Below are 8,534 nucleotides of genomic sequence, written 5' to 3'. Positions count from 1 at the left end.
GGAACAGGTTGCCCCGAGAGGTGGTGGAGTCTCCTTCTCTGGAGATATTCAAAACGCGCCTGGATGCAATCCTGTGCAATGTGCTTTAGGTGACCCTGCTTGAGCAGSGGGGTTGGACTAGATGATCTCCAGAGGTCCCTTCCAACCTCAGCGATTCTGTGATTCTGTGATAATGCCCAGGTGTGTTTGTGCAAACAGCGTCTGTGCTCTGAGGCCTGCAATTGGCAATTTTAACCAACAAATTAAACTCTGCTTTCTCTTATTCTTTCCCTACCCTAGTATGTCTTCCCTGACCCCATCCCTCAACAGTCTGCAACACTGAGTCATCCTGGTTACATGTACGTGCACTGGATTTTGTGGGGGAAAACGCAAGCAAAAGCAAGCACCTATCTAACRCAAAAAACATTTTTGTTTTATCATTAACACCTCGGGAAACTCATACTACTGGGAATACCCCTGTTGTGTCATACCGTCTCTTTCAGACCTGCATCAATTTCCATCTTTAAAACACTAGTACAGGAGGGACTTTCTAAAAGAATAAATGGGATATAGATTCTCAGCTGCCCTTTGTGCCTCTCTCCGTGCTTTTAGCAAGGGGCATGCTCTTTTACGCACGTGTGTGGTTGCATCTACTTGCTACACAGGCAAGTAAACACTCATGCTGAATTGATTTCAATGCTCTTGCTGAATTGATTTAAATGGGAGATCGGCACCAACGGCCACTGAAGCACCCAGCACTTTGTTGGCAGCTTTCATGCAGTCAGTGCACACATTGCTAATCTGGACAGGTTTTTCTCATCACCACTCCAGTCACACTAATTTTTAGACATTCCTTCTAAATTATCTTACTAAGTGGCATCACTGAGTCTGTGGAGAACAAATGCATCTTTCACCATTTTAGGGGTAATAACTTTCATACGTAATTGGCACCATATTGGTTTATGTGTAGCTAACTGTGTTTTATTTGGCAGTTGTTTTAATAGTTGGCTAGAAAGTCATCCATAGCAAACCGCCTTCTCCAGGCTAAGTTTCTGAGGGTTCAGATTTTTGTGCCTACAATAAAAAGGATGAATCTTTCTATTGTTGCTAATATTTTCACCTCTGGGCATTTCTAAATGAAATTCAGTGATCTAATCAAATAGCCTGAGTTTAAGATAAAATTTTTCAAAAGAGAAAGGGAATCTGAAAATATGCCCTAAGTCAAGTCTTGAGGTGAATGTAAGCTTTAATGTATGTCTTGGAGAGAAAATGGGAGGAATATTTCAATTCTGGAAAGGTTCACATGAGTTTAACCTACAAAGCAGACAATCTGGAGATGGCAGCAAACTACATGTGGATGGGACCAGTTTGAGTTTTGTTCTGCTCCTCTGTGGCTACAAATTGCATTAAGTTAACAGCCGTCTGGATGCAAGACATTTGAGGAAAAGGGGAAAATGCACCACTACAACACTTTTTTTTCCTTTGGCCAAGATACTTTCTTCCAGTTTTCTTTCTCATATTCAGCTAGAAATATCTACTCACACAGCCATGAAGACCTACTGCCTGAAAGATGGAAGTTTATGTGAAAATACCTGTTTTCAGGATTCTTGTTATGTATCAGCTCTGTTCCTTCAAATAATAAATGCTCTTATGGTTTCATTTCAGATGTAGCAGCGGCAGGAGCACAGTATTTCCCAGGACTGCATCTTTCATTTATTTGGATCATCCAAAAATACATGTCTTTTAGAACTGGCTAGAGCATTGCATTGGCTTACAGTTTGTTACCTGCATATATTTTTAGACATCAGCAGTTCATTGCACTTTTTAATGCACTTGAATGGGAATATGTCACTGATTTCAGAGCCTTCTTTTGAAAAGAATCTGCTTTGTGCATAAAACCATTAGCTCTTGTTAGCGACAGAACCTGCTCACAGTCAGTGCCTACAAAGCAGTAAATATTAAAGATGATGATACATCACCTTGCTCTGAGCACTGCAGCTTTAGCAATTGCAAAGGACAGCATTCATTGAAACAAAAAATTGTCCTTTTAAAGACAATGATCTCATGCCTAATTGCGCACTACACAAGACATTATTTTGACATTCGGCACAGAAAGTCAGTGATAAACAAAGGCCCAATTCTGGAGTAAGCAGAGCCCTAACACTCACGCCCCCCCCTTGCAGTCCTGCAATACTCTGTGCACCACTTAGAGCAGAGCAGGGCTGAACCAAGAGACAAATGACGCACAGCCTTCATGCTGGCCCCGTGTGTTCAGGTGAATTCCACCCTATGTGTCTAAAAAATTTCTGTCATTAATATATTCAACCTGTCGTGGAAGAGGCAAAGAACTTAAACTGGTTGTGCAGCCACATGGCTTTTCTTTCCCAGTTTGCACTGTTACTTGACTACGACATGAATACTGAGCATCGCCAGCGAAGCTAAAACACCGGAGAGAACCAGGTTCTTTCATCTCTGGCTAGCATCTGGAACTAATAAGTGCTCTATACTTTTCTTTTAAGTCCTCCCTTTTATTGTGGATTGTGCCTTCCTTCTCTTCATCATATAGGAAGCCTGTTGGTTTAAATGAGTCCCTCTCCAGTTACTTTGAAAGCTCCATTAATTCCACTCATTTGCTGTATTGCGCAGGTGCGGGACCCTCCAGCCTACCATCGTTCTCCCAGTTGAGCAATAGTTCATCCCCCAGACCTTTACACATAATGCAAACTAAAAAATGAACTGCTGATATGAATATCAGAAAAGAGAAGAAAAGAGGAAATATGAGAGAGCATGAGGGAACAGAGGCAGGTTTTCCCTAAGTGTCCAATAAAATCAATATACATTCAGATGGTGTCAGAGACCCAGGTCTGAATTGTCTTCTGCATTGCATGTGATATTTGATGTCTATCCTAGAGGGAGCTGGCAGGGATTTTGTCTGTTTGACTCAGTTTGGGCTGTTGGCTTGTTCCGGTTTGTTTTCACATTTCCTAGATTTGGGTTACACTTCAAAGACAGATTCCTGACAACTCTGATGTGAGCTGCTATCACGTGGCCTTTACTGGATCTTTTGTCCCTGAAAGCGCTGGAACGCAGTTCTGCCATACCTTCCCCCTCCGGCACACATGCAATTTCTCCTCCACCCCACGGTCCCTACAGCAGGAACCTACACATGCCCAGAGCACATCTCTGGTATAAGCGCACCAGCATAACATCCCCATCCAACAGAAGAAGTCCCTGCTCGGTATTTGCATGCAGATATGACATCCTGATGCCATTTTCCATGGCACAAGGGATCCTTAAAAAGGGGTGAAAAATGCCCCACCTCCAAACAGGCCAACTTCCCATGCTTTCTCTCTGAGACTGACAAGTATATCCAAAGCCAACCATGTGCAAAAGCCAGGGGAAGGGAATACGATTGCTTTAAAGGCAACTGACTCTCACCTCTCTGATGAAAGACAGAGCTGCACAAGAAGATCCTCTTTGCCCCCAGCACGGGTGTCAGGGACGTGGCAGGATAGGGGAAGGGAGAGCGCTGGCCCACCTGCTTCCCACATGGCTTCGGGTTGATCTCCCACATCCTTGGATATGGCAGATGTCTGAATTTGCCATTACAGCTTTTTAACACTGTTCTTTTATGTCTCTGCATATGTAAATTAAAAACTTGTAAAACCCCAGCACGTAGGATTTAGACACCAAAGCAAACTAATTAGTTATAGATGGCAAATTCAGCCTTTTTATGGCCTTTTTGGGCACTTTTTTCAGTTGGGAAGTCAGAATGATTTATTTTGCATGTAATTCCTCCAACACAGAAGGCTTTTGGTATGAACTTTTAAAAGAGATGCTCGTTACCATGCAGCCTCAGTTAGAGAAAGCCTGCTACCAGAATGAAATTGCTCAAGATTATGCTTTCATGGTGTGCTTTGTACTTTGCTTTCCTTTGGAGAAAACGTCTGTATTTTAATAAGTCCCAATGAGGAAAAGGTTTTGCTATAGGGAGAAATCTTTCTTTAAAGATATCCTGGCACATTTCTTTGCTGTCTTTCATTCTCCTTTCTGAGTGGGGCAGCTTTTTCCAAAAGCAAACGACCCCCTTTCTGTAGAGCAGGTCGCCTCTCATTTTGGAAGAGCTCTAGGAACAGCAGTTATTGTATACCTCTCCCTTCTATCTTCTTTTGATGCATAAATCGGGTAGCAAATCCCACACTTGATACCTGAACTGTAGCCGAATTGCTGTACAGAGCCGGCTCGAGGTTAGCTTGTTGCAGCCATATGAAACATCCTGTCCCAGTTCGGGAGCCACGCTAGGTTTGTCCCACACCATCACCAGTGACATTCAGACCCTTTTCCGTCGCTACCAGTCCCTTGGAGTCAGCCCTGCAGCTCCCAGCACTGCTGCCAGAGGCGCTGCTGGGCTGTGGAGGATTTCAAAAGGCTGTCCCTATGGGGGGAGCAGGAGTCGGATGCGGAGAGCAGGAGTGGGACAGCTTCGTTAGAAGGCTTCAGCTCGTTCTTGTGCACATTACAAGTTATATCCCCATAGCAAAAGGCAGTGGAAACGTAATACGTTGTTATCCTTGAGGGCTTCCTCCCTCAGTTAAATTGCCCTGGGACTTCACACTGAGGTGGAAGAAGGGCACTCACAAGTCCTGCCCTGCCTGCAGCCGGAGCAGCCTCCAGGGCAGGGGCCGTAACAGGCGTGGGGCTGCTAGAGAAGCCATCTGCCCTGCCCGTCGTAGCACACTTGACTTACTTCAAGTAGCATCATCCTCATTTTCATATGGGGACCGAGACCACGAAAAGGGAACTTGCAAAAAATAAAATAAGCGTATCAACAATATAATCAGCAATGGGCAGCCTCGCACTGTTTATCTGAAGTTTGCTAGCTGTAGCTTTCCAGCCCATAGCATTCCTGCCCTTTAAAATAAGCATGGTCAACAGCAAGCCAGCTGGAAACCAAGGATAAACAAAATATAACTGGAACATCTATACAGATAGGTTCATCCTCCTATCTAAATGAAGTATCTTTTTTTGAGGACAAATCAAGATGGCTGAAACGCAGGCAATACGCACTGCTGATGCTCTTCCCCACCTCACTGTTTTCCTGTCTTTTGGAAAACACGGCTGCAGCCATCTCACCACATCACCAGCTAAAACACTGAGACCTGACAACTCTCATCAGGTATGGGCCACACAGTGTCTGTCAACCCACTGGAGAATGGCTTGTTGTCTTTGGCATGCAGAAAAGCATGAAAAAATAGGGACAGAGAAGAGGAAAGTTAATCAACTTTCTAGTGTCTTCTCCAGCCAGGGGGTAAATGACTTTACAGCCTCTGCAGAAAGGCTCAAAGCTGATTGCAAATTTGGCCTGATAAACCACTACAAGACTCAGGGCACTCTCGCAGCATGATACCTCTTTTGTTGCTGTGACAACAAAACTAATTTGGAAACAGAGATTTCACTTTTTTCCTTTTTCTTTTTTAATTTAAAAAGAAGGTAAACTGACTTTAAACGATCAGGTATAAACCTCCCCTAAACAAGAGCAGGCAAAAAGCTAGCCAGCACTGAACAGCCACAGAGAACCAATACCTGCATTCATATTCTCTTCCTTTTCATTCACTTTCTCTGCAGGTGCAGGGGCTACTCAACTCTTATGCTAGAAAAACACCAGAGAAAGTCTTTTTCCTATCAGGTGAGTGATGTCAGTGCCTGTGGCAGCAAAATAAGCTTTGTTGCACATTTGATATATCCTGAATATATCTGCACGCAAAGTTAATACAGATCCAATCTAAGGCACTACAATAAAAGTCATTACAATAATTGTTACAAGTTTCTACGGTCTTTCCTTAGATTTTATTCACTTGTTACTTCCTTTCAATAAACAGAGAGGAGATGATAAATATTAAAAGCAGATCATAGTGAATCCAGTTCTATGCCACAAGAAAAAAGCCCCCCAAAACATTTCAGCACTGTGAGCCTGAAGGGAAAAGTGGCTGTAAAYAGAAATGAAACTAACTCACCTATTTTCCTTGTCTAGGATGAGAAAAGAACCAGAAGATAAACAACTAGTGTAACCCTTGAAAAGTAAATTGATTTTATGAAACTCTCTATTTTAACTACCTCCAGTAAAGTATAATTATCAGCCAAACAAAATTTACGTTATTCTTCAAACATGATTTTTAGGCTTGTACACTACTTCAAAATAAGAAGACATCAGCTAATCACTGTCCACCAGAAACCAGCAACTATGGGACCAAGTATAGCAGGCACAGATCACTACTTGAATAAAGCCGAATACTCTGAATATTCCCAACTTCCATACAGTGCCTGGCAGGTTTTTACAAGCTGCTTTCATTTAAATAACTTTTATCCTCTGGAAATCTTATTGCACAGTGCTTAAAGAGATCTTGAAAGAAAGAGATGCATACAAATAAACTAGATAATGCCTCCCAGAACCTGGCAACATTTCAGAGATGAGTCATACATTATGGCTGTGTAAATTTGGGCTTTGTGTTAGTGCTAGTGCTAGATTCTACCCACTCCAGATTTAAATCAAGGGGATGAGGCTGAGACATGTAATGGATGATGTATGGAAAAATACACACTTACTGATATATCAAAGGGAGACCGTTCCTATCCGAATGTTGAGAGAACAACTGAACCTCACATCCAAATGGGAACGTTAGGCACAGGTAAATCAAGAGATGATGAGTATGATCCCAATCCAGCAAAACAAATATTAAGAGTGCAAGTAAACCTTGAGAAATCCTGGAGGAAGAAATCCTGGGGCTAGATAGTTGCTGGACTTCGGATCTCACTCACCAAGGCCACATAGCTTCAGTGGCAGATAACTGGCTCCCTGAAAGCCATCAACATTTTCGCTCCCCAAGACCATACGGGTTCACGTTACAGCAAGCTGGAGGAGTCAGCTCTTCTCAGTGTGGATGGGGCCTCCTGTAGCACCCCACCGGGCCAAGTTTACCGCACTTGCTTCTACAGCATTTGTGCATCCTTGAGCATCTCTGCTGAATACCTTCCTCTGACCTGGAGGAGAAGCACAGAAAGGCAGTGGACACGACGGAAACAGGTATGGAACAACAGAGGACAAGAGCAGAGAAAATGGGGACTGAAACAGGGTCACAGCCACACATCTGGTCCTGCTAAAGTCAGCCTCTTCCAAAGAAATAGCCAGGAATCCCCAAATCTGGGGCCAAGCGTGGTTCAAAACTATTCCCTCCTGTCCTCCACCACTTTTTGGTATTACATGATGGCAAAAGAAGGGAAGATCACCACATTTTGACAAGGTAATACAGGACAAATAACTCATGCTGCAAAAAGTTGCAGCATGGATGGTAGCCCACACACTTTAAAGATTAGCTGAAGCTCTGAAATGCAATCTGAGCAACTTCCTTTGATGTGCCATCTGGTGAATCATTTACTGGGAATGTCTTAATCACATCAAAAGCATCTATCAATGCGCACAGATTTCCTCAGTGTTCAGGACTATGCCTGTGTATTTCACTCATGGAACAGATATATTAGCACAGAATTAAACTTTACAGCACTGCTTTCTCCCACAATAATAAAAAATCTGCAGCATATTACCACTATGGCCTCAAGCACTATGTTTTAGAAGAGCGGTGATTCACTATTACCTCAAAAAGGCCGTAACTCTAAAATCAGCCTTGTTCATGTTTTCTAAAATTTGTAAAAATAGATGTGCATCTGTGTTATAAAAAATAACCAGACTTGAAAGCATAGTCAGTCACCTATTGAAGGGACCCGTTGCCAGCATGCTGTAATATCAATAACATCAATTCTTCATTCTCAAAATTGAAATCCCATTAGCGCATGACTTGCCCTCCTTAAATCCTGACACTAGCTTCGGGTCATATTTACAGTCACAAATCTCTCTGGTTATTTGATGTAGTTTAAAGAAAGGCCATACACAATTACAGTGATGCAAGTCTACCTTTTTATGTAATCAGCACACTCCATAGTCCTCCAACACAAAAAATCACCATGGAAATATTCGGTTCCCCCAACATATCAGCCCATGAAAAGAAGGGAAGCTGTGCTGACGTGGGAGACAGCAGGGGCTCTCGGGGCTCTCTGCTCTTCCAGGCCCTGTTTCCCCAAAGACTTTACGTACTTTTTATATAAAGGCTGTTGTAGAATCCCACAGTTCTCAGAAACCTTTTTTTCTCTTTCCTGCCTAAATTTAGTCACAGCCAGGTTATAACTATTTGCTTGTGTCACTTCTGTCTTGCAGTTTAAGTGGGTTTAGTTTTCCTGTCCTTCAGCGTATGCCCAAGGTACCGCATGCCGCTCACGGCGTCTTTATGGCACAGCCAAGGGGCGCGGGACAGAGCCCGGCAAATCTCCAACGCGAAACGCCCCGGGCGAGCGGAGCCGGAAGAAACCCCCCGATCCCTGGCTAGGGGCAGAACGAGGAACGCCTCGGCCTCCTGTTTCCCACTCGGCCCAACGCGAGCCTGCTACCAGGCTTCGTTCTGCAAGTGCCTCCTTGTTTCGGGTACGCGCGGCGCGGCGCGGCCCCC

At 43.6% G+C, this 8,534-nt stretch overlaps 1 protein-coding gene across 1 annotated transcript in view; it reads right to left on the bottom strand.

Annotated features, from left to right (window-relative positions):
- Positions 1-8,534, bottom strand: part of RTKN2 (rhotekin 2) — a gene marked incomplete at its 5' end in the record, with an annotated part of 51,852 nt that overhangs the window by 42,671 nt on the left and 647 nt on the right. The gene's annotated exons all lie outside the window — the stretch shown is intronic.

Source organism: Apteryx rowi, unplaced genomic scaffold (assembly GCF_003343035.1).
Source record: "Apteryx rowi isolate R43461 unplaced genomic scaffold, aptRow1 scaffold_30, whole genome shotgun sequence".
Taxonomy (NCBI): domain Eukaryota; kingdom Metazoa; phylum Chordata; class Aves; order Apterygiformes; family Apterygidae; genus Apteryx; species Apteryx rowi.
The sequence above is the reverse complement of the archived record's forward strand: the minus strand, read 5'-3'. Positions and strand labels throughout refer to the sequence as shown.